The sequence below is a fragment of the Dermacentor silvarum genome, chromosome 6, assembly GCF_013339745.2.
Source record: "Dermacentor silvarum isolate Dsil-2018 chromosome 6, BIME_Dsil_1.4, whole genome shotgun sequence".
Classification (NCBI taxonomy): Eukaryota; Metazoa; Arthropoda; class Arachnida; order Ixodida; family Ixodidae; genus Dermacentor; species Dermacentor silvarum.
In genome coordinates, this window is record NC_051159.1 from 119,677,175 (window position 1) to 119,703,788 (window position 26,614).

The window sequence follows — 26,614 nt, forward strand, 5'->3', positions numbered from 1 at the left end:
TCAGCCCTATTTACAAAGCTTCACTGTATCTACTCGTAGATCCCAACAAGGCGCGTTGGATCTGCCATAATATGTTTTATCGCAACAGGATTCATCTAGCATCTTTGCGAATGTTTTGCTAGCTGTCCCGTCACTGCTTCACTGGGAACTGACGTTTGCTGCAAAATGCAACGGTTTCTAGTATTCCTTGGAGGATGTGTCGATGTGGGGGGGGGGGGGGGGGGGGGGGGGGGGGGGGGAGGGGGGGCTATTTAGTTTTCATTCGCAATCGACAAGTTGCCGACTTCGGCGTCGTGACAGACGCTGGAAATTATTTTCGCATGCTTGCTTTATTTTTTCTCAGAGAAGCCTTTCGTGGTGTGCCACGTACAATCTCCAAGGCACTTCAGCTACGGAACCATACGTACTGCTGTCAAGAATCAAGAGGTGCCCAGTCCAATGTTGTGCGACTACATCCTCCTGGATTTACCATTGCTACCAAGCGGGAGCTACGCACGTACGTATTTTTCACTGCTGTAAATGCTATCAATGCTTGGCCTAGCTGTAAATGCAATCAATACGTGGCCTATCGGGCGAAACTGCGACTTTTAGGCTGTGATAGATGCCAGCAGCATGGAAACCTCCTTGTGTCCAAGCCAAGAATGTGCAGCTTTTTGACCCCATCGTCACTACTGAAGTGTCACTTTCTCAGGAACTCTCTTAGTAGTCGGAACAAGTGATAGTCACTTGCAGCGATTTCGTAACTGTATGGTAGATGCGGCAGTACCTACACACCGAGATTCCTCAAAATACCCGTAGAGCGGTGGGCTGTATTCTCGCGGGCATTGTCCTGGGGGAAGAAAATGCCCATAGTAATCAAGCCAAGTGGTTGACTCTTGTTCGCACTTTTTACACATTTGGAGAGCCTCGCAGTAGCACTCCTCGCTGATGATGGTCTCAGCGTTTGGGCGGAAATCAAACTTTGGAGATACTTTCATCCTAAAAAAAGTACAGTGACCTTTCACTTAGTGAACACGGGTTACGCGCAAGTGCATGTGGGCTATGCCAATTACATTGACAGTGATGACGAGTGATGTCTCGAAGATGCCATGGACGATCACAAACAGAGCACACATACCAAGATTGGTTATCGATGAAATCGCTCTTAAATATTTTGGTGGCGCCCTTGTTCTGCGGGCCATTCTGTTCGGTCTCGCGTTCCCGGGCTTTGCGCAAGACACTGCGTCGGACTTCCAAACTAGTTTTACGTTGTTGAGCTCCTAAGCTAAAGTTCCTAGGCTGGCTTCAGGAAAGGATGTTCTACGATGGATCATATTCAACTCATCAATCAGGTAATCGAGAAATCTGCGGAGTGGAATCAACCTCTCTATATGGCTTTCATAGATTATGAAACGGCATTTGACGTAGTAGAGATACCGGCAGTAATAGAGACATTGCGTTATCAAGCAGTACAGGAGGCATATACGTGAATATCTTGGCAAATATATACAAGGATTGCACTGCAACCTTTGCTCTACACAAGAAAAGTGGAAAGTTACCTATCAAGAAAGTGGTCAGGCAAGGAGACACAATCTCTCCAATGCTATTCACTGTATGCTTAGAAGAAGTATTGAAGCTTTTAGACTGCGAAGGCTTAGGAGTGAGAATCAACAGCGAGTATCTCAGCAACCTTCGGTTTGCAGATGACATTGTCCTATTCAGCAACAATAGGGACGAATTACAGCAAATGATTGAGGACACTAACCGAGAAAGTGTAAGAGTGGGGCTGAAGATTATTATGCAGAAGACAAACATAATTTTGAATAGCCTGGCAAGGGAACAAGAATTCAGGACCGCCAGTCAGCCTCTGAAGTCTGTAAAGTAGTAGGCTTATCTAGGTCAAAAACTCACAGGGGACCCCGATGCTGAAAAAGGAATGTCCAGAAGAATAAAAATGGGTTAGAGTGCATACGACAGGCATTGCCAAATCCTGACTAGGAGCTTACCACTGTCGTTGAAAAGAAAAGTGTACAATCATTGCATTCTACCGGTGCTAAGATATGGGGCAGAAACTTGGAGGTTAATAAAGAATCTCGAGAACATGTTAAGGACTGCACAAAGAACGATGAAACGGGAAAATGTTAGGCCTAGGGTTAAGAGACAGGAAAAGAGTGGTGTGGATCAGAGAGCAAACGGGGATAGCCGATGTTCAAGTTGACATTAAAAGGAAAAAAATGGAGCTGGGCAGGCCATGCAATGCGTAGGACGGATAACCGTTGAACCATTAGAGGTACAGAATGGACACCAAGAGACGGGAAGCGCAGTCGACGACGGCAGAAAACTAGTTGGGGTGATGAAGTTAGGAAATTTGCAGGCGCAAATTGAAATGAGCTAGCGCAAGACAGGGGTAATTGGGGATCGCAGGGAGAGGTCTTCGTCCTGCAGTGGCCACAAACATAGAGTGATGATGATGAAGAACAGAGAAACATTTTTTTTCTTTCATTGGCTCTCACAGCAGCCATATGCAATATGTTCGAAAATAGCGGGAAGCAATCAGTCATGGTCTGGCCACGCACCACAATCCATACCTGCAAATGGTGTGCAAATGTGTTTTCATTGTGGTAAGCAGATCCTTCGGTTCCTTAATTATTATTGTTGCTGTTCCCTACGAGAGAAACAATGGGCTAACTACTGCAATAACCATGGCTAAGCGAAGCAGCAGGTGCGTTGTGCAAATTTTGAATCCAAATTAGATGACAGGAACGCAAAAGTAGCGCGCTAGGTTCGCCAAGGATTTGCAGTACATGCTCGCGATAAAGTGTAAAGCTTAAGTTTAGATTATCTTGCTCTCTGGACGGAAAAGAGCCTGCAGAGTTTGCGCCTTTTTCGAACGAAAATGTGTTGAGGCAACAACAATGAAAACGTGCGCCGGCTGCGCATTTATGCGCATACACAGCGGTAACAGCTGATCGAGCAAGTCTGGGCGCTGATGCGGGCTGTGTTAAACGTGCCAAACTCAGCAGGTAGTAAATTTTCGGCAATCCTGGCGAGGCCAGCGTGACATATCCGACTCCGACGGCCGCTGTCTGCCACGCTCGTCAAGCCGGACTATCTATCAATGCCTTAACAGTGAATTAAAGTAGCAGAAAGGTGCTTGTATTTTTTCCGATAATCCAGCAGTGCAAGATGACTTCGGTTCCACGACCAATGGGTTCAAAAAATCATTGGTGATTCTCATCAGAATCTCGTGCGGGTCCGTTGTCACGTACGCCAGAGGTTTGCACAAACCGTGGGATCACTTCATCCTCATTACCCGCGGCGCCTGTCTGATATCGGCCAAAATGTTCTGCTCGGTGTCAGCTACCCGCTCTCCTTCCACAAAACAGCGCAAGCCGGCATCACACTGCACGAAAATCAACACAGCGGTTGCGGGGACGCGGGGACCTCCGTGCATCCGCCGTGTTGCCCAGTGCAGCCAGACACGGGCAGATTTCACAGCGCTCCCTGCAGTTCATTTGAGTTGCGAATAGGGACTATAGCAGACGAGCTGGTCGCGAACGGGACTGGTGACGTTGGAATGATGACAACGTACTGTTTCAAGTGGCACGAGGGTCTTCGTTTGGCTGTTCCGGTACAAATGGAGGCTGCATGGTAACGACGCTGGCTTTGTTCGGGGTGATAACTAGCGAATGGCGTTCGTCGACGGGAGGAGACCGTGCGGTTTACAATGGCGAACAATGTGACCGATGCGCTGGCAGGCAAAACAGATTGGACGATCGTCTGTGGTTCGCCACTCGGCCGGAATTCGGTAGCGTGCCGGATACTGCTGACCACTGGATGGACAAGCAGCAGTAGGCAGCTGAGAAGAGGAAAGGGTAAATACAGAATAAACTCCAAGATTAGGGAGTTCTGCGTGGACTGTTGCCTATACAAACGGCAGTGTAGGGTAAGTTGTTCGGCTCACTGGGGCGAAATAAAGGGGCTACAGGAGCCATCGTTTGAAGGTCTTGCCGCACTATTCACGTCAAGTTGCTTGCTGATGACGGTCATTGCATTCCGAGGGTGTCGTCACAAGATGTGGCAGCGCTGTGCGCCAGACGTGCGAGCGGCGTGGCAATACGATGGCTCCTGGCCTGCTCAAAGCGCTGGCACTCTATTATGACGTCTTGTACTCACATGAGCAGGTTTTATGATGTCTTGCACATGAGCAGGTTGAACGCAGCTTCAGAGATCCGCTTCAGTACATGGCTAACGTTGACTTACTCAGCCATATCGTGGTCCATTTTAAGGCGCAGAGCCAGCACGTCCTGGATCTAAGAGATGTGTGATTCTGTGGACGTTTGGAAGAGGGTCGCTAGTTATTAGCGGCACTTTTCCGCCCGGCCGAACAAGTCCCTGAGCTTCTGCTTGCACTGTCCTGTTCGTTAAGCTCTTCCTCGTGGTTATTACACCGCACCTTCGCCATGCGTTGTAGGCAGAACACCAAGTTAGCCAACATAATCGTCGGATCTCATTTGTTGCGGGTACTTACCCGTTCATACGTGGCCATCCAGTCTTCGACGTCGAGATGGTCGGTGCCACAGGACGTTCCTGGATTCTTCAGATGAGCCAGAACAACCGTCGCGGTTGTAGGCGTTGATGTGGGCAGCGCCATTTCGGGTCCTGTTTCGTCCATTATATTGTCCTGTCCGAGGTGACGACCAAGCTGCGGAGCTCCGTTTTATTGCAATAGCAATTATATGGACACTTCAACCGGATTTCTGCCGTCGTCGTCGCCGTCGCCGTGAGGTTCCGTATAGATAAAAGCTTCGCCGCGCGCCGTATGCCCGAGCGGAAGCGTGCGGGGACGCGCGCTTTCACGGAGAGCGAACGCACTCAATCTCCCACGCGCAAGCAATGAAGCGGGAAGCCAGCGCGGGAGGGAGTGGGGGAGGGGGGGGGGCACTTATACTCTGCCAACAACTGCGCTCGTCGCTCCACCGCACCGTCTCTTATCTCAACACGGCTCTGACCTTTCTATGCGCTGTGCATTCGCCGCTCAATTTCCGTTGAAGCGATAGACCGCACGTACCTTCGCCCGCTGCGGCGTATGCGCTTGCAGCCAGCGTTTTGACAGTCGTTGTCTGCAGTCATTCAGTGTGATCTATTCATGTTTGTTTGTGCGCGCTCACACCACGCTTGTTAATTCAGTTAGTAATAGTCGGGCCACATTTTCCAACGCACGCTACACATGCAATGCTGCCCGGATCGGCAGTGCAGCGCTACAGGTGTGTCCCTTCGCACGCGGTGCCCACGGGAAGCGCTTCTCATCAACACCACCGTTTCACACGCACCTTCTCGTGGTCATCGAGTCTCTCTTCATGTCGGTCTACTTACGCCGCAGCACACCTGCTTACTTAATCAGCTCATGTTTACTGCAATTCATATTGCTACCAAAGCCGCTCACCTTACTTCGTATGACATTGCTGTGTTGCTATCGCATTCATTGCTTCGCTCTTAGGGCGAAACTGTGACATTTTTTGTCTTCTTCGGGTATCCCGCACCTCTCACCAATTTGTTACGCTGTGGAAGTCACATATTTACAATATTTACAAGACAGAAAACGATGTGCAAAAAAGATAGCTGTCTAGATCGGTTTCACCTTGACACGTCAAATCTTCTGACTTTGACACCGTTCTTGATTGCGCCGTAACAATATCACTCATAAATATTGGGTCCTTTGGTTTCCTTAATTCTCGTTCATTACAAACGGTAGTCTTGAATACGGCAGCTTTGATTCCTCCAGGTAGAATGGGCGGGTTTATAGACCGGTGGCCTACCCTCAAAGTTCACGTAGACGTGACGCTTGCGGCAGAAAGGATGTTCCACATCCGCCGCCTAGGTTTGCGAGTGGTGGCGCTGGCTAACAATCCCAGGGTTAATCCATAAATACCCCAGAAAGTGGATGGGAAAAAGGCGCTGCGGTAGCTCAATGGTGAGAGCATCGCAGGCGTAATGCGAAGACGTGGGTTCGTTCCCCACCTGCGGCCAGTTGTTTCTTCATCCATTTTTATTATTTCATCATTTGTTTATTTCAATTGGTAAGTACAAGTAATTTTTCCTATGTCGCCCTTGGTGTCATTGTTGGTTTCTTATGTATAATACAAATCGGCCCCTCGGTTCCCTTTCTTCTTGTTCATTACATAACGAGAGCTGGAATCCGGCGACATTGATGCCTTCAGGTAGCATACGTGGGTTTATTGACCACTTGGATTCACCCCCTCCCCCCAAAAAATCACGTACTCCCGACGCCTGCTGCAGAAAGGATGTTCCGCATCCACCGCCTAGGTTTGTGAGTGGTGTCGGTGGCGAACATTCCTAGGGTTAGTGTTAGTTGTAAGACGTAAATACCCCAGAAAGTGGATGGCAAAACGGCGCCACGGTAGCTCAATTGGTAATAACATCGCACGCATAATGCGAAGACATAAGTTCGTATTCAAACTGCGGCCACTTGTTTTTTATTCACCTCCATTTCCATGTTATTATCATTTCTTTATTGCAATTACCAACTGCAAAGATATATCCCATTAGCTGTTCTTGCTGTCTTTGTTTTTTGGCTTCTTATGATTTGACTAATACTTATCGGCCCTTGGGTTTCCTTTGTTCATGTGCATATATATCTATATTGTGAGACGTCGACCGATGCGGTGCCTTTATTTCCGAGCAGGCGCCCGAGACGGAGACGAAGCACTACACGAGCCAAAAGATGATGATGAGTCGTATGTACAGATGACGACGACGATATGCCCCAAATAGTGCTCACACTAACCCCCCCCCCCCCCCCCCCCCCCCCCTTCAGCAAAGTGCTCAGCACGACCGCAAGCTAGAAAGGGTAGGTACGGCGAATGTGGGGTTTCAGGCGAGAAAGGTGAACGATTTCTGTAGTGTGGCGGCAGCGGTCAGTGGCTGAGCTGACAGGAGTGACGAGGTAGTTAACGGCCGAAGTTCTTTGCAAAACGGCGTAGGGGCCGATATATCTATGAAGAAATGTTTAACAGAGCCCCAGTGTGTGAACAGGTGGCCACAAACGATCTTCGTTGCCTGGGCGGAGCGAAGTAACATGACGCGTCGCATAATAGCGAATTTTCATTTTGTCCTCAATGGTAGCTGTTCTTCACGGCAACGGGCGATGCGAGCAGAAAATTCTCCGGGAAGAGACGCGGATGGAGCAGCATGTGCTGAAAGTTCAGAATGACCTCTTGGGCGAGTTGGTGTTTACTGAACATGATACTTAGTAGCGCAAAAACTCGAAATAAAAGATAACAATGAGAGGCGCTCGTCTTTCGCTCCTCTTTTTTTTTTTTCTCGCCTCTCACTGTTGTCTTTTATTTTGAGTTTTTGCGCTGCTAAGTATCATGCTGAAAGGAGTGTAGTGTCCTAGACGACAGACGGCGCACGACCGTACAAAAGGAAGAAGGGACTGTAATTGGTTGTGCGTTGGACGGCAGTATTGTAAGCAAGCGTCACGAAAGGTAGAATGGTGTGCCAGTTGGTGTGGATGGGTCGAACATACAATACATGATGTCGGAAAAAGTTCCATGAAGACGCTCTGTAAGACCATTTATTTGCGGATGGTGAGCTGATGTGGTATTGTGAGTGGTGTCAGAGGCCTGGAGGACTTCACGAAGCACATGCGATAGGAACGTGGTACCATGGTCACTCAGGAGGACACGAGGTGCGCCGTGGCGCAAAAGGATACCATGCATGAAAAACTCGGCTACTGCGGAGGCAGTACCAGAGCGAGCAGCAGCCGTCTCAGTGTAGCGCGTTAGATGATTCACTGCGGTAACGATCCACTGCGGTAACAATCCAGCGGTGACCAGTGGGCGTGAGTGGTAGGGGTTCGTACAAGTCTATGCCCACAATTTCCAAGACAATGGACGAACATGGTAAAGGCTGCAGAGGACCGGTTGTAAAGGTTGTCGAGCGCTTTCCGTGCAGGCATGACGCGCAGGAGCGAATGTATTTGGCGACAGAAGTGGAATAGCCCGGCCAGAAACAACGCCTTTTGATGCGGTCGTAGGTCTTGTGAAAGCCCAAGTGGCCAGCCATTGCGTCGTTGTGAAATTCTTCTAATACTTGGAGTCGAAGTGAGCGATGTACGACTGGTACCCATCGGTTACCGGAAGGATGGTAGATTAATCGAAATAACGCTCCACCTTGAAGCTTAAAACGGGAAAGTTATCGTCTTAAGCGACTGTTGGGGGGTCGTGCCAAGCCTGTAAGTCGGTCGACCAGCGTACGGCAGTAAGGATCAGTACGTTGGAGTGAGACGAGGTCAGTAGACGGAAGAAAGTCAACTGAGGCAACCGACTGTCCTGGGCAATTGGGCGTGTGCTGAGAAGTGTGGCTAGATGGTGACATACAGAACGAAGGTGAAGCATGGGCGTTTGGAGACAGCGGGCAGCGCGACAAAGCGTCGGCATCTTGACGTTGTTTGCAGGACCTATTCGAGACAGTGAAGTCATATTCCTACAAGCGCAGTACACAAAGGCTGAGGTCTCCAGACCTCAGCCTTTTCAGGGACGACAACCAACAGAGAGCATGATGGTCGGTCACAATTGTGAAATGGCGGCCGTAGAGACAGGGTCGAAATTTTTGTATTGACCACACAATGGCGAGGCATTCCTGTTCTGTGATTGTGTAGTTGCGCTCGGCAGGAGAAAGAGCACGATTTGCATAAGGCAGGACTTGCTCTTCAGACTTCTGATTCCGCTGAAGTAGGACAGCGCCAATTCCATGCCCACTAGCATCAGTGTGTAGAATAGTAGGGGCGGTTGCATTGAAATAACGGAGCGCGGGCCCTCACGTGAGAAAATGTTTGGGAGTCTGGAAGGCGGCATCCACAGTCATCCGACGACAAAAAGGACGCGCTCGAAGTCAGAAGTTTGTGTAGAGGAGCGGTGATGGTGGTGCAGTCACGGACAAAGCGGCAAGAATAGAACGCTAGTCCTAGAGAGCTGCGGAGTTCTTTAAGTGTGATTGGCGGCGTAAATTGCAGTACTGCAGCAATTTCATCGGGATCAGACTGGGTGCCATGCTTACTGACGACGTGGCTTTAATGTTTCGGCTTGCAAAGCGACACTATTTAGTATTCAGTTGGAGACCAGCCTTTGCTAGACACGCGGGAACTTAGTCTAGACGGTGTAGCTGCTGGTAGAAACTCGATGAAAAGATGACAATGTCGTCCTAGTAACAAACGCAGGTTTTACATTTTAAGCTACGGAGTACGCTATATATAATACGTTCAGACGTAGCTGGTGCATTGCACAGTCCAAAAGGTATCATGGTGAACTAGAAACGGCCATCAGGTGTAGCAAACGCCGGCTTTTCTTTATCGGGCTCATGCATTGGAATCTGCCAATATCCGAAGCGCAAGTCGCGGCTCGAAAAATACTCGGCACCTTGTAAAGTATCCAAAGCATCGTCGATACGAGGCATTGAATAAACATCCTTACGGGTAATCTTGTTTAGCGCCCTATAATCGATGCAAGAGAGCACAGAACCATCCTTTTTTAACAAGCACAACAGGAGAAGGCCAAGAGCTCGCTAAAGGCCTTATAATGTTGCCTGTCAACATGTCGTTCACTTGTTCTTCTATAACTTTTCGTTCCTAAGGTGACACACGGTACGGGCGACGGCGAATTGTGCGAGAGTCGTCTGTTTCAATTAGATGAGTAGTTACAGTGATCTGACTCAGGCGTAGCGACGGAACATCAAAACAAGCCTCATGCTTTTTTAAAATGGTGAGGAGTGAATTGGTCTGGGCCAAATTTAGATCTGCACTCAAGGTGGCCTTAATATTAAGCACCATTATGGCCTATGGCGGGCGAACAATGCGTGGAAGACGTGGCAAGCGAAACACTGACGACACATACCGGCGCAGCGTCGGCGAGCTTGGCGACAGAAGACCCTTCGGCAATACTAGTGGCTCAGGAGTCCTGTTAAAGGCTGTGAGGCTGGCATAGCCACTCGAGAATCGGACCAAGCAAGAAGCGATGGCGAGTCCTCAAGAAATGCAGCGCTGAGAAGGCCCAACCAATGCGTCTGGGCGAGCGGGAAGCTCGAGCCATGCCCTGGGAAGGTGAAAGAGAGCTACCAGAAGAGTTTGTATACGGTCCGGGAACGTAGGAATGTAACCCAGGTGGCTTGTCTCGCTCAAAGGTGGCATAGCCTTGCCTTTCATCTGTGTGATACCCGGGAACGTAGGAGTCAAACCTAGGTGCCCTGTCTCGCTCAAAGGTAGCGTAGCCCCACCTTTCATCTTGGTGACGCCGACGGCAGTGGCGAGAGATGTGGCCGCGAATACCGCAGTAGAAATAAACAGGGCGCGACGAGCGCCACGCAGAGTAGTACGGCTGTGCAGAAGTATTCGTTGCCAGTGAAGCTAGGTAAACTTCTGCAGGTGGAGACTGAACAGTCGAGGGAGGCCGGGAGGCAATTTCGGTATAACTTTTCGGACGAAATGGTCTTGTGCACTTGTCGAATTCGGCATTTGTCATCGACACCAGTTCGTCTTTGATGATGTCATGCAGTCCAGAACGAGCGGGGCGAACGGTTGCAAGCGTCGCAGGTCCAGAAAGATGTCCGTGAAGTTCCTCCCTGATGAGAGTACGTATCAGCGCTCGCAACTCAGCATCACCGTTGAGACGAGTGTCGCAAGAGGCACGTGGAAGACGAATGGACTGCAGCATGTCAAGACTTTGGCAAGCTGCGATAATATCACCAACACTGTTTGGGCTCTGAATGACGAGAGCATTGAAAGTGACTGTGTTGATGCCCTTCAGTATGTGGCGAACGCGGTCAGCGTCCGCCATGTCAAACTCTGCGCGGTGGCAGGGAGCGAGAACGTCCTCAATGTTGGACATATAGGACTCGTCTTGTTCTTGTATGCGCGTTGCAAGCTTCTGTTTTGTGACTTCGGAGCGTCCAGAGGACATGCCGAATATCTGGCGATACTTGTGGGTGAATTATGGCCAGTCTACGCAACTTTGGTGAGGTAAAAAGCGACATACCGCAGCTTGTGCGTGTCGTCCCAATGGTTGACGTCGCTTGATCTGTTGTAGTGCTGGAGCCAAACTTCCATGTCGTTGCTTCGGAGGCCGGCAAAGACGGGAGAGTCTCATTGTTTGGTGTTCACGGTCCAGGTAGGCCCAGCTGGATCACCAGAGGGGGTAGTAGCACTGGTAAATAGGTTGGTTTATGCCATCACCATGTTAGGCGAGTGCACACGACAACCGAACCGAACGCAGAGCAGATAAACTATTTACAAGCTGGATTTAGAAGAGTAGTAAGCCCTAGTCACCATGGAAGTCCACCAACATCAATAAAAGCACCTCCTGGTCATCAGATCATGAAGTGCTGCCCACCCGCCACTAAGGACCCACAGCAGAGGAAGGACGCTAATGTTTCAGTCTCGAAACGTGGACGACGTCGCTGGACAATAGAACTTCAAGATGTAGTGGGATTGGCAGAGACAATCTCTTACGTGACGTCAGTCACTTGTAAAACAATGGGGTATGGGCCCATGCAGTGAGGAACGAGCTTTTCAGAAGGCCCCACATGTCGGGAGAGCGACCAAAGAGGCTTGAGGAAACCCGGAACAAACCGTTCGTCACGGTTTGACTGGTCGCAAATGCACTTCAGATTGTCTTGGGAGGCAGCAAGTTTACGGCGGGCTATCTGCCACGCGTAATCAGATCAGGCAGTGGCGTCGCTTGCATACTCAGTGTTCGAAGTTGCAGGGGAAGGAAGAAATTTGCCTAGCGGTAAAGTTGGTTCGCGTCCAAACAAAAGGTAACAGGAATAGTATCCAGCCTTGTCACGGCGGGAGGAATTGTATGCAAACGTCGCCTATGGCAGTGCAACGTCCTAGTCACGGTGGTCAGCCGATACGTACTTTGAAAGCATATCCGTTAAGGTCCGATTCAATCGCTTAGTGAGCCCGTTCGCACGAGGATGGTATGACGGGGTGATCATGTGCTGCATGGAGGATCAGCGCAAATTACCATCGATGATTTTACATGAGAAGGTACTCGGATATCATCTCAAACAGGCAGTTTCCGTTGCCACGACAGATCTATTCGTCGAATTGTGGCCTATAGGCCACAATTTGTTATACAGAGGCTAGAGAGGTTAGAAATTAGTTTGATGAGTTTGCAGAGGAAGTTACGGCCTGAGTCGGTGAGCAATTGACGTGGGGAATCGTGTACCAAAATTATGTCATGGAGGAGAAAGTCAGCCATGTCTGTAGCACAGCTGTTCGGCAGCGCTGGTGTTATTGCGTATCGCGTCGTGTAATCAGTAGCGATGACAGCCCACTTCTTTCCTGTAGCACATCTAGGAAAGGGTCCTAGAAAGTCGCAGGCGACACGAAAGGGGGCTCAGATGGGAGGTCGATGTGCTGAATATACCCAGCGGGAGGCGTAGTTGGTTTATTTCACTCTTGACAGTGCTCGCATGCGCTGATAGAACACCGCACTGAGTGGCCTTGGCCAGGCGAATGGTACCGATGGCACACGCGGTCACGCGTGAGACTAACACCATGGTGGCCAACTGTTTGGGCGTCGTGAAGCGCACGTAGAACTGTGGAACGCAGGTGTGAGAATATATTATTACGATATTATCACACCCCACATCACGTGGCTACCCAACACTGCTGCTACAGCGACATGTGAGGATCGACCGCGTCAGGCCACCAACTGTGACGACGTAACCCGTATTGTTCGGCGCGAGCTCGAGGCCGCCTGTTCCCCAGCTTTCTCCGCGACGCCTCCCGATCCACCAGATACCACGATTGCGATGATTCAGGCCGTCGTCAAACAGGAATTTGAGAACGTGGGTCTGAACTTCGTGTGTTCAACGTCTCAACCTAGCATTCCCCAGTTCTCTAGCTGCCCTCCTCACCCTCGGCAGTCCTTTTCTGTCACATCTCGCCGCAACCAGTCCGAATGGCGTACCCCTGATGACAGGCCGATCTGCTTCCACTGCTGTCGCATCGGCCACTTCGCTCGTCACTGCCGCAACCGATGGCACCTCCTCCTCGGACATACGCCGCCGCTTATTCCCGCACCTTTGGGCCTTCTGTTCCCTATGCCTAACGCCATGAACCCACTGCCGCTGGTGCCCCTGCTCCGAACCTTCGCTACAGCCGCTCGCTCTCACCTCGACGCCATCAGTCTTGTTCGCCCATACCCCGCCACTTTTCTTCGCCGCCTATCGCCTCCCGGATGCCGCCGGAAAACTAGGCACTGCAGCTTCTAGAGGAGAAGCTGCGTTGTCGACCCTACCCTCAAATCCTCTGTTCACGTTGCCTACGAACCAAAACCTTCTTGACGTTGACGTCGACGGCTATCCTGTCACTGCACTGATCGATACAGGGGCCCATATTTCAATTATGAGTGCTGCCTTCCAACGACGACTCAGAAAGCTCCTCACGCCAGTGTCGGCAAGCGTCGTCCGCGTTGCGGATGGCGGTATACGGTCCCTATCGTCGGCATGTGTACGGCACGTGTCAGCATCGCCAGTCGCCACACTCCTGTCCTCTTACCGTGCTGACTCATTGCCCCCACGACCTAATTCTCGCACTCGATTTCCTTTCTGCGCATTCTGCTCTTATTGACTGCTCTGCCAGTACCCTTCGCCTTGAGTTGCCGATTCTCGCAGAACCTCCTGATGAACCCCAGTGCCGCTTACGCCCCAGTGGCTTTATGCGCCTACCACCAAAGTCAATAGCCTATATTGAACTGTTGTCTTCCCCACCTGTTCCTGATGACGAGTACCTCGTCACTCCTCTGCCCGACGTTCCACTACAGTATGACGTCACCGTGCCTCATAGTGTAATTACTATTACTAATAACTGCACTCGCATGCCTATCTTTAGGTTTGGATGGGCAAAACAAATTCTTCCGCAAGGTATTTGCAGTAGAATTCTCCCAACGTTGATTGCCTCGGCTACCATCAAGTAGCAGCTTTATCAACCAATGGTTCTTCCTGAACTTGGCGGGCCCCTCACGCCAGCCTCGGGCGCCAATCCCTACATAAAGAAAATGGTTGCGGCGGACCTGTCCTCTACACAGGCTGAAAACGTTTGCAAAGTGTTGTCGCCCTACCGAGATATTTTCGACTTCGATGATCGCCGTTTAGGTCAGACGCTCGCGGTCACGCATCGAATTCCTACTGGCGATGCTACGCCTATTCACCGACGACCATTTCGCGTTTATACGTTGGAACGCCGATTAATTCAAAATGAAGTGACCAAAATGCTAGATAAAGACATCATTGAGCCTTCTTCCAGTCCCTGGGCGTCACCTGTGATGTTGGTTAAGAAAAAGTACGGAACGTGGTGTTTCTGTGTAGACTACCGTCATTTCAACAAAATTACTAAGAAGGACGTCTACTCGCTCCCACGTATCGACGGTGCCCTTGACTGCCTTCACGGTTCCAGCTATTCCTCTTCTATAGATATTCGTTCTGGATACTGGCAGATTGCTGTTGACGATATGGACAAAGAAAAAAACCACGTTGAAAACACCTGATGGACTATACCACTTTAAAGTAATGCCGTTTGGGTTATGCAATGCCCCTGCCACCTTTGAGCGTATGATGGACTCCTTGCTTCAAGGTTTTAAATGGTCCACGTGTCTCTGTTACTTCGACGACGTCATCGTCTTCTCGCCAACGCTCGACTCCCACCTTGATCGTCTAACAGCTATACTTGATGTATTTCGAAAGGCGAAGCTGCAACTCAGCTCGTCCAAATGTCGTTTTTTCCGCCGCCAAATTACTGTTCTGGGCCATCTCGTCGACGCTTCCGGAGTGCAGCCTGATCCTGACAAAACTCGCGCCGTCCGAGACTTTCTGGTTCCGAAGACAGCCGCAGACGTTCGCAGTTTTGTTGGGCTTCACTCGTACTTTCGTCGTTTTGTTCAAGATCTCGCGGCAATTGCTAGACCCCTCACTAATCGTACAATTTTCGTGGGGTACTTCAGAAGCCACCGGCTTTTTTCGTCTCGTCACTCTTCTCACCTCACCACCCATTCTCGCCCACTTCGACCCTGATGCCCCAACAAAATTGCGCACAGATGCCAGCGGTCATGGCGTAGGTGCCGTCTTAGCCCAGTGTCAGCGTGGCCAGGATCGCGTTATTGCTTATGCAAGCCACCTCCTATCACCATCAGAGCGCAACTATTCCATTACGGAAAGGGAATGCCTTGGTGTTGTATGGCAGTTGCGTAGTTCCATCCTTACCTTCACGGTCGTCCTTTCTCCGTAGTCATTTACCATCATGCCCTCTGCTGGCTCTCCTCTCTAAGAGATCCTACAGGCCCGCTTGGTCGATAGGCTTTGAGGCTACAAGAATTTTCATATTCCGTGGTGTACAAGTCTGGCCGCCTGCACCAAGACGCTGACAGCTTGTCGGGTTACCCTATTGACGACTCTGATTCCTCCAATACTAACAGTGCTGCTTGCATTTTCTCGGTATCCCAGCTCCTTCATTTCGCCGACGAGCAACGTCGTGATGCCTACATCAGAGCACTCATCGACCGTTTGGAATACTCTCCGGCCGATGCTACTCTACGCCTCTACGTCCTCCGCGACGGTACTCTGTACCGTCGTAACCTTCATCCGGACGGCTCTGAGTTCCTACTTGTAGTACCTAAACGCCTCCGTTCAACCGTTCTAGAAGAGTTTCACGACGCACCAACGGCAGGACACCTCGGCGTATCTCGAACCTATGACCGAGTACGTCGCCGTTTTTTTCTGGCCGGGCCTTGCCCGTTCCGTACGGCGTTACATCGCCGCTTGTGAACTTTGGCAACGACGCAAGAAGCCTTCCCAGCTCCCCGATAGTTACCTGCAGCCACTCGACATCCCTGCCGATCCCTTCCATTGTGTTGGCTTAGACCTTCTCGGCCCCTTCGCGGAATCTACATCAGGAAACAATTTTAGCTACCACAATAGGGAGGGTGGGGGGGGGGGGGGGGGGGGCGTTCCCGGGACTGGAGAATGGTTCGATAATGTGCTTCGAAAGCACCTTGTTGACATCCTGGAGGATGACGCTTCGCTCAGACGCGCAGACTCTCCGTAGGGTCGTCGGTGAACACATCTGGCGTCTACTGTGTGCATTGAATGCGCGACGACGGACGTCTGGCCCAAAGGCCGATTACCGAAGTTAAAAAAGTCTCGATACGACTCGAGCATAGGTCTAAGGGCTTCAACGTGTTCAGGCAGAAGGTCATTAACGATCATGAGGCGAATTTCGCGGCATTCCAAAGTTGTCGGTGTTTGAGTGCCCTTCTAAGGGCATGTAGCATCCAGTGCAAAAATTCTAGATCAATGTCCTACAGTGGACAAAGGCTGGCCACGGAAAGCCCCTGTGGAAATGCTTTCTTGGTGAAGCCAAAATTCACAAGTGGAAGGCAGCTTCTGTTAGCCGTAATGCTCCGAACCGTCTAGGATGGAGGGACACCATGCGTGAGCAGGGCGTCAGTAAGAGGCATCGCGTGGTAGTCGCAGTCTGGAACAGTTGGCGAACATTACAATTTGACGAAAGTATGCACAATTGTGTCTTGTTTCCTGTGTTATGTCCCCTTTTCCACGCTGTGTTTTCTTCACGAAGACGTACCGTCAGGTTGAAGTTAACATGCTCATTAGTATGCGTAACTCTCTTAACGGCCATGCTTAACGGCAAGCTATTGCAGCATAACGTCGAATGTAACGTTGTGTCTATATAAAATTGACTATACCTAGAATACTCAGAGCTTATTCTAAAGAAAAAGCTGTTAATGCGTGTTTGGTGAAGACAGAACACCATGTTGTCAGACGTATGGGATAACATTTAATATGTGTATCTTGGTTATCTTCAATGCACCGCTTTAACTAAATGCTAGCCGTAGACGTAAAGTGCATAGCGTGTTTGCTGTGGTAACGTAAACATATGATCCTTAATGACTGATCACAAAGTGCATAGGCATACAGATAACCCGTGCTCATGAATGTCCTTGTTCTTCTTTGCGTTGCAGAAGAGTCATACGCGTTTCTGAGCAATGGCAGCGCAGGACACCGGTTCCTGTTTCATATTGACATCCAGCCGCCAAACGTTGGATCGTTCCTTCATTTATTGAACTCCCCAAATTTTGTCACCAGTACGGCAGAAATTCAAACGGTGTTGACACCAAACAAGTTGCATGGATTCGGCACCCTCAACGGTCGTCAAGTCCTGGAAAACCCGGCTGGGCTGCAAGTAACGAGCGCATATCTCGACCGTATCTATGGCGTGAGTTTTCAGGGCACGTGTACTAATTCCTACAATGCGGCCTGTTAATGGCGAGACGCGTATTTATGCAATTTAAATAAAAGCTGATAGTTTTTAAGTGTTTAGTAAAGCACTTCACAGGACCGTAAGGTCAAACTGGGATGAGGCGTTTAGTCTGTTAGTGAATGGCAGAATATGTAAAGAACTGCTAAAGCATCTGCGACCTTTAGCATCTTTTGTGCACTAGAAAAACTCGCTTTAGGCAAATCAAGAGATGTGCCGGCAGTGTTCGGCGACTTGATAGCCGAAATACTTATATAGACAGCGGTGTGGAGCACCATTTGCGCCTCCATTTTTGCACCATCAGGCTTCATTCATAACATTGAAGGTGAAAAATAAGACAGATATTCGTGAGCGTACAATCTTGGCTTTATATACAGGGTATTTCGCTTACTTGGGCCAAACATTAAAGACATAAGGCTACGTAGCTGGACGAAACCAAGGTAATGTTGTTTGCCGGCGCTTGGCGATACTGAGATTATTTTTTTGCATTCCGCCTTATAAAATAGTCCTAATTAATTGATCAACTTCTGAATATTATAATTTATTGAAAAGTGTCAATGAGAAAATGGTAGAGCCACATGAGAAACTACCAACACAGCACTCTGCTGCTCAATACGTGCTACACAAAAGATGCCCGCGAACACACACACAAATTGCCTCGAGTGGCCTGTCGCGCTGCAATTTTGCGTGCATTCGCGGGCTTCATTTACGCTCAGAAAAACACGTTTATGTAAGACGTATTGAGCAACAGAAAGCTGTATCGGGATATTTCGATTAGATCAGCCGTACATTGCATCCAATTTCTACTGTTTAATTTTTCATAGAATGTTTACGCTTCTGCTGAACAGTGCATGGGTGGTAGGGTCATTGTCAAGCAGTCTTTTCTGCCTTTAGCCGTACCTCCCCTAACCTGTAGTTTCGGAAACAATAAATAAAAATGAAATGAAAATATGTGGTCGAGGGAAGGTTTCATATCAGGGTAACGCCTAGATATTTGAAAGAAGTAACTTCAGACACAGGGTTGTTATTATTATAATGTGAAAAGCATGAATACAAATGTTTGAGAGTAAAAGACGTTACATTTATTTGGATTGAGCGACATTAACCACGTGCTACACCAATTGCTAATAAGGTCAAGATCATTTGAATTTCTTACGTGGTAATCAGTCCTAGTAATCACTCGCTAATTTATACGATCGTCATAGGAAGTAGTCCGCACATAAGAAGATATGTTATATGGTTAATGTATATCGGAAAAAAAGTAGCCGACCGAGGATACTGCTCTGCGGCGCACCATAGGAAACGTAAGAGAGGGGAAGAAATATTAGCAGCGGTGAGCTGTTGCTGATTGGTAAGAGAGTTTCGGATCCAATATACCATTAGTAAATCTAAACACAAAGAAGGTAGTTTAGAAATTAATCGGCAGTGAGCTACGCGATCGAAGGCTTTTGAAAAATTGAAGAAATGCAGTCAGTCTGCAAGTGTGGGCGAGGTTAAAAGGTTATTCAGTCGTACATAGTTGGGTATCGCACGATAAACCCTTAATAAATCCATGTTGGTTTCAAAATAAAAAAGTTCTGCTCCAAATTATTGTAAATATGCGAGGCGATGGTAGTGCCCTGGCATCTTAGAGCAGTTGGAAGTTAGTGAAATGGGTCTGTAATCCCGGGGTGAATTTCCATTGCCACATTTAAAGACAGGAAATACCTTCGCGATTTTCCTGTCATGGGGAATCTTTCTTGTCGATAGCGATTGCCGGAATATTAAAGAGGATAGTCTTTCTTAGGCTACCTAAACGCGAAAAACATTGTCTGGTCTGTGTGTATATCACTCGATTCAACCACCCAACCAAAACCAACCAAGCTACTAGCACTGGTGGCACGGGGTTATACACGTCAACATTAAACAGCGCAAAGGAAGCCTCTGACATATTTGAGGCAAAATATATGTACATAACGGTGATCTGCAGCTTTCATTTATTTAACAATACACATTGGACTCGGTTTTATTGCGATAGCAATTATATGGACACTTCTACCGGATTGCTGCCGTCGCCGTCGCCGTGAAGTTCCCTATAGATAAAATCTTCGCCGCGCGCCGTATGCCCGAGCGGAAGCGTGCGGGGACGCGTGACGGAGAGCGAACGCACTCAATCACCCACGCGCAAGCAACGAAGCGGGAAGCCAGCGCCGGAGGGAGCGCGGGGAGGGGGGGGGGGGGGGGGCGCACTTATACGCTGCCAACAACCGCGCTCGTCGCTCGCGCGCACCGTCTCTTATCTCCACACGGCTCTGACCCGTACATTCGCCACTCAGTTTCCGTTGAAGCAATAGACGCACGTACCTTCGCCCGCAGCGGCGTATGCTTGCTGCCGGTGTTTAACAGTCGTTGTCTGCAGTCATTCAGTGTGATCTATTCGTGTTTGTTTGTGCGCGCTCACACCACGCTTGTTCAATCAGTTAGTAATAGTCGGGCCAAATTTTCCAACGCACGCTACACATGCAATGCTGCCCGGGTCGGCAGTGCAGCGCTACAGGTGTGTCCCTTCGCACGCGCTGCCCACGGGAAGCGCTTCTCATCTACACCACCGTTTCACACGCGCCTCCTCGTGGTCATCGAGTCTCTCTTCATGTCGGTCTACTTACGCCGCAGCACACCTGCTTACTTAATTCAGCTCATGTTTACTACAATTCATATTGCTACCAAAGCCGCTCACCTTACTTCGTATGACATTGCTGTGTTGCTATCGCATTCACTTGCTTCGCCCTTAGGGCGAAACTGTGACATTTTTTTTACGTTAGTAAACGAAAACTGAACGCGTTAGAAATGGTGTCGAAGTGACGCGACGCGTTAAATACAAGGCGACTGAAGCCGCGGCTCTCTAGCCGGCTTTAAGCCAACAGTATTGAAAGGTTCCAACAGATGGCACGAGAGCAGGGTGAACGCGGGAAATTTGAATAGAATTGAGCAAAAACTGCATTGCATACATCAGTGGGAGGAGTGAGAGGGGAGGGGAAGAGTGTCAGGGGTGAGAGGGGGGAGAAGAGAGGGTGGTACGTATCAGGGGCGACAGAAGACTATCGTCTTTTGACATCATTTGCAGCGAAGCAAGCAGATATGCGGCCAATTATTTTACTCGAGACAGATGTGTTTCTTTTAGAATCTTTGAGGTAATCTCACCAAAGTCTGCTGGTATGAACACATTGAGATTAGTTATAATGGATGCGATGCCGTCGACAATGATCTCGATGGGCTGCAAAAAGGGGTAGCCAAGATCAGCTACTTTCAAGCAAGTTCGAATTGTCTTTTATGATGTATATTGATGAAAATAATGCATTCAAAGCGTTAGGAAAGTCATGATCTGGAAGACGAATGTGGTCGTCATCATGCAAGGTGATGTTTCTGTCATGTCGATCAGGACACACCGATTCCCAAAATGTATTTGTGTTAGTTGAAAGCAGTGGTGGCAAACCGTGAGAACAATAATCTGGGGCAGCGCGTACTGCGGAGCAGTAGCTTTTCAAGAAGTCACTGTAAGTTTTCTAAGATATTGGTGTGCGCCCGCGTTTTGCGGACGCATACAATCGCTTTTTTAGGGGCGAAGCTCCTTATAGCGGCACCCGTTCGTCCCCGTCGTCGTCGTCGTAGTAGTGGTGTGTAACCAGTCTGAGAAAAATGAGAAAAAAAATTCCGAAGTTGTGTCCGTAGCGCGGAATCGAAACAGGGACCCCTCGCTTCCGAGCGCGTGGTGTTAGCCCACTACGCCACGAAGCGGACATGGACACACGCACCACGATGGCAATAAATACCCAACATTGACGAAAGGCCGCGTTTCTAGCGCGTTTCTAACGCGTTTGTGCTAGCGCGTTACGGCCCGTGTAAGAAGCTGGTGTAAGACGCTGTGGCCTCTCCGCCTTACCTTCAACGCGTTTCGAACGCGCTGCCCAAAGTGGTGGCAAGTCAAGTTCAAATCGAGGAGCGTTTATGAATACGGGGGGTATACTCTCTCAGCAGTCATGTGATGGCGTCGGCAAACGCGGTGCACGTTCCGGCATGTGTAAATGGCTGCGTAAGACGCTGTGGCCGCTCCCCCTTACTAGAGAGTACTGCACGTTTCTAACGCGTTTGTGCTAGCGTCCCCTTAAGTGGGAGATCCGATGATTCCCTCCGGAGCTTCGCCCACTCATCATCATTCACCCCGTGGATATGCTGTGAATTTTTTCATTTCTCAGTCTGTTAAGTGGCCTAATGAACCACAGGTTCTTTTATCATTTGCTTTTTGTTTTATTTACGGAAGGTTATCACGAACTGATCAGTTGTGGAAGGAAGTCATGTAGTGCCAGTAAATGTTTCAAGTTCCGCATTGATAATATTGTGATTTCTTCTGTTATAATCTCTAATTACCTTTATTCTGGCACCAGCATAACGACACGGGCCCTTAAGGTTTACTTGCAATTATTTATAGTCATTGAAACCGTCTAAGCTTGTTATATTTTCAACAGTATTAGGGACCGTTGTGAATACCAAATCCAGCTTATTAAAATGACCAGTGGGCTGACGGATTATCTGTGATAGGTTGAAATGCAAGGTCGAGGCAGTAAAGTCAGAATAAAGGTGGCAGGTGGATGACAAATGCGTCCGGTTTATAGAGGGAAGATTAAATCACCGAAGAAATAAATGGTTTCAGCCAGACAAGTATTGGCGGCGTGAGTTGTGCTCTATCACAGGTCGTTAAGAAACAAGAGATTTGACCTGGAGGACGATAACAGCAACCAAAGAATAATTTCTCAAAACGACATGCGCACGCAACCAAGACAATATCTGGGTTATTGTAGAAATAAATTTAATAAGATGTGATTGGTCTTCTTAAAGGGATACGGACGCAAAAGTTGGTGGGTGGTTTTTTGCGTCGGAAGTAAAGTTGAACTGTTGAAAATCACGAATACAACAAGCTGCTTTGAAAAAAAAGAACGAAAAACATCTTTTTTTGCGATTTTCTGTTGCACCTTGCCTCCAAGCGGCCGCTTGCAGAAACTGAAATTTGACGTCATAACACCCACCCGCGAGCGCGCGCGCTGCCAAGGTCGGCCACAGCCGTCGTAGTGTTTCCGGGGGTGTCGATCCCTTGCAGCGTTTGTTTAACCCCTTCGGCGATCTTCGAACGTGGTCCGTTGGAAATATTATACCCGTCGGCGCTCCACGCAGGTGGTGCGTCTTACATGCGCGCGGTTGTCGCTCAGTATTGACGCGTTCGTCGCAGCGGAAGGAAATGACCAGACATTGCTGTTATAACAGCATCGTCGGTCGTGACACGCCGTCGCACACGTTTCCCAGAGACGAGAAAGTGCGTAAGCTTTGGATACCTGCCGGTCAGCTATCACGCACAGCCTGGAGACCTATAAGAATGACTTCATTTGCGCGGACCACTTCATCGAAGATGATTATGTGACCAGCCCGGCTATGCTGAAAAGTCTCGGCATGCCGCTCAAAAGGCAATGGTTAAACTCTGACGCTGTGCCATCGGTATTCTCACGAAAACGCAAGGGAGAAATGATCAGCGGCGCGTTGGAAAAGAGGAGGCGAAAAGATGTCGGCACTGTTTACGTTCACTTGCAGCCTTCAGCAGTGTGAGGGCGAGGCTGGGGCGAGGTGCCCGAGGCTGGACACGAAGGCAGTAACGTCTTAAAGATGTTGGCAAAGCATAGTAAAACAATACAAGGCTAGCGAGCGCGACTCACGAGATCAGACACACACACAGCTCTGCTTCTCCACAGACTAAAAGCAGAAAAAACTGAGCAGAACGCCAGTCAGGTGCGGCCATCTGTCGGTCGGCTGGTAAAGTGCACGTTAGAGTCTCGGAGGTACTGATGCCTCACAGCAGTGATACCTCACAGCAGCACTCGAGTAAAACACACTAACGCTCAACAAAGAGCTGTTACTGCAACACGATACTCTTTTCCGACATCACAGCCCCATAAAACGCTGTTAATTTTCCTCTCTATTGCAGCGCTTTTCCGACGTACTGCGCCTAAGTGGTACGGATCAAAATGAAATCAAGAACTTCATTACTTTAAAGCCTGACAATGGTGTAGATCAACGTATATTTGTGCAGCACCTCACCATGCTTAACAGGTATGCCATAGTCATCTTTTGGATATCTCTTTGGATGCTCATTTCTGCTGTGCGTATGAGCGCGAGTGCGTCTGCGCGTGTTTGCATGTGGGCGTGTGCGGGCGTCCGTAAATACGCGCGTGCGTGTGTGATATAAAGAATTTATCAGAACAAAATAGGTGCTTCCTTTAGAGCCTACAGAATATTAAAAGCTGGCCCGTGGCATATATCTGGCATACACTACAAATACAAACACACTGGCATTACCGTTATGCTTTTGATATTGAATATATAAAACGGCGTTTTGCTAATAAGGTAAGTGGAACAACCGCAACATTCATGGCGCACATACTTCTACACCGGTGTCATTCTTCGAATTCATTGCAAGAGAACACACTGTGCACACTCACTGACTACAATTTACAAACTTCAATATCCGCGTAGAGTAACTATATAAAACACTTAATTACTCCAAAAGTGGCATTATTCAATGATGCATTTCCTTTTTTTCCTGTGTGTTATATCCGGCTGTATTAGTCAAACTGCTTAAGAACTACAGTTGCTCTATCTGCCACGAACAATGTTTGAATATTCTTTGTAGTCTACCAAATATACACAATAAATATTCTTTTAAGGTTTATATTCAGTTATTTGTTAATTGTCTCTTCTTTGAGAGACAAGAAAATGCAGAACAATGCATTGCGTTTGAAAAGAAAATCATTATGTTGTAGTTTTTCATGCCCTATTGCTTTCAGCACTCTAACAGGCACGAGTGATCTGTGCCGACTTCTGAGATCACCAAAGATTGATAATACATTGGTGAAACTGGTTGTAGTGGCCGTGGCGGCAGAGATAAAACAATTCGCCTTATATGTACCCCACCTCTACTACCCTTAGTGATGGGCCGCTGGCCACCTTTGTTCTCCACTGAATTACGCAGTGAAACACGAAATGTATCTAAATGTACTCACTCCACTCTTTCCTTTATTAAAGCGAAACTTTCATAAGGTTTTTTTTTTCTTCAAATGTAGCGTGCCTTCTGTTGTGATGTTAATTTCTCACCTAGTAAATTGGGTAATCCTGGAGATATGTACAATAGTAATGTGGACCAATCCCAGAGACCGCATCAGAGCAAAGTGGGTCGATCTTGGAGACTGCATAATCCGCTATCATGTGGGTCGCGTAGAGAGTGTCTCCGCATCTTGCTGGGCAGGTACGTAATCGCAATGCTGCAAAACGCCGAGCACAGCTCAACAGTTGCAAAGCGTTCAGTTAACCGCACTAAGAAAGCTTCGCTTCACATATATTTCAATCTGTAGGAATTTGAGCTCCGTAATGTTTGTTTCTATCGAGACAGAGACTGCCGACACTTCGTCACGGTTGGTAACTATTCCAACTGTACTCACTTAGTCATGTTCCACGAACTACGAATGCAAAACCGTATTTTAAATGTCGCAGCCTCAGTATGCTCCTATAGGGGACAGAGGTAAAGGTCTTGAAGGTTTTACCTCCGCTTTATGTCTAGTATAAGAGTCTGTAATTTCGCATCGCTGCCACAGAACGGCTGCATTGTAGCACTATAGGTGAACGCGCCCATTTGTTTGCAGTGTAAGCGGCCTCGCACTGGTAATCATCCTGACCGTCACTGATGAAGAGGTGCTTTCAGTCTACCCATCGTCTGCTTGGAACGAGACCTGCCTCCCTCAGCTCAACCAGCCAACTATGGTGGGTGGCTATCAGGATTTCGGCCTCGCGGTTTTGGCGTACAACTTCGAAGTTTTTCAAGCACCCCTCTATAGCATCTAGCTTAGTTAGGCGACCACTCCCAGAAAATGGTTCAAATATACTACACTTAAAACTACACTTAAAATAAAGAGATGTCGCTAAGGGGTCGTCAGATCGACATTGTAAAATTACACGGCTATTGAGTTTTATTTTTTCATATTTCATTGAGCAGAAACGAACTCATACAAATATTTAGGCAGCCTAGCGGAACTACTGTGGCAACAAATCGTCTTGTGGTACAGCATCAGGGGCGACTGTAGGACTGCGAACAGTGCTGCAGTTCTGCAACCGGTTAACTTGCTAGCAAAGCAGAACTCCATAAAACCCTGACGGCATCGACAAGGCATCTTACGTTTGCCAAGGGTGTCCTCACGTGTCACGCATTATTAACAGCGGAGCTGCTTAAGGTCAAGGCTGATCCTTACGGAGCGTTGGTGTTCGCAGTTACGAGCAAAGTGGAGAGAGTGTGAAAAGAGGAGAGGAGGTGGAAAGAGAGAAAAAGAAAAAGCGAGAGAAACAGACTAAGAGCGAGAGAAATAAACAAAATTTTAAATATCTTGGAGAAGCGAGATTTGAACCCGAGTACAGGCAAAAGGTACGGCGCTAAACAGACGAGGACGAAGTGAGACGAAAAAAGTACACAAGCGGCATTTATTGACCTCATGTCATGAAACATCTAGCTCAGCAACCAGTTTTGTTAAATCATATTTCTTCTACGCTGGGCTCTTTATCGTGTGCTCAAAGCACGACAAATGGTTAATTAATTAATTAATTAATTATGGGGTTTTACGTGCCAAAACCAGTTCTGATTATGAGGCACGCCGTAGTGGGGGACTCCGGAAATTTGGACCACCTGGGGTTCTTTAACGTGCACCTAAATCTAAGTACACGGGTGTTTTCGCATTTCGCCCCCATCGAAATGCGGCCGCCGTGGCCGGGATTCGATCCCGCGACCTCGTGCTCAGCAGCCCAACACCATAGCCACTGAGCAACCACGCCGGGTGCACGACAAATGGCGTCCGTATATGTTGTGTGTGTCTCGCTACGTCCTCGCTAGTTTAGAGCCGTGCCTCGGGCCCTTAAGCCATGAACCAAATAGCTCAGCAGCGAGTAATTTAAGTCTTATCCTACCTCGAGGTGATTCTCGGTATTCAGTAGCAGACGCATGGTGGCCAGGGACGTCATCAGCCCCCCCCCCCCCCCCCCCCACCCGAATTTTTTTTTTTTTTTTTTGTGCTGTCACGCACCGCCGACCAAAACAACCACCGGCACGGGGATTCATTCTATATTTTGTCTACAATGTTCTTTTGACGCTCGAAATAACATCTCGGCACGCAAATTGCGAACTCGGGCTGGATTTCGTGGCAACGCCCATGCACC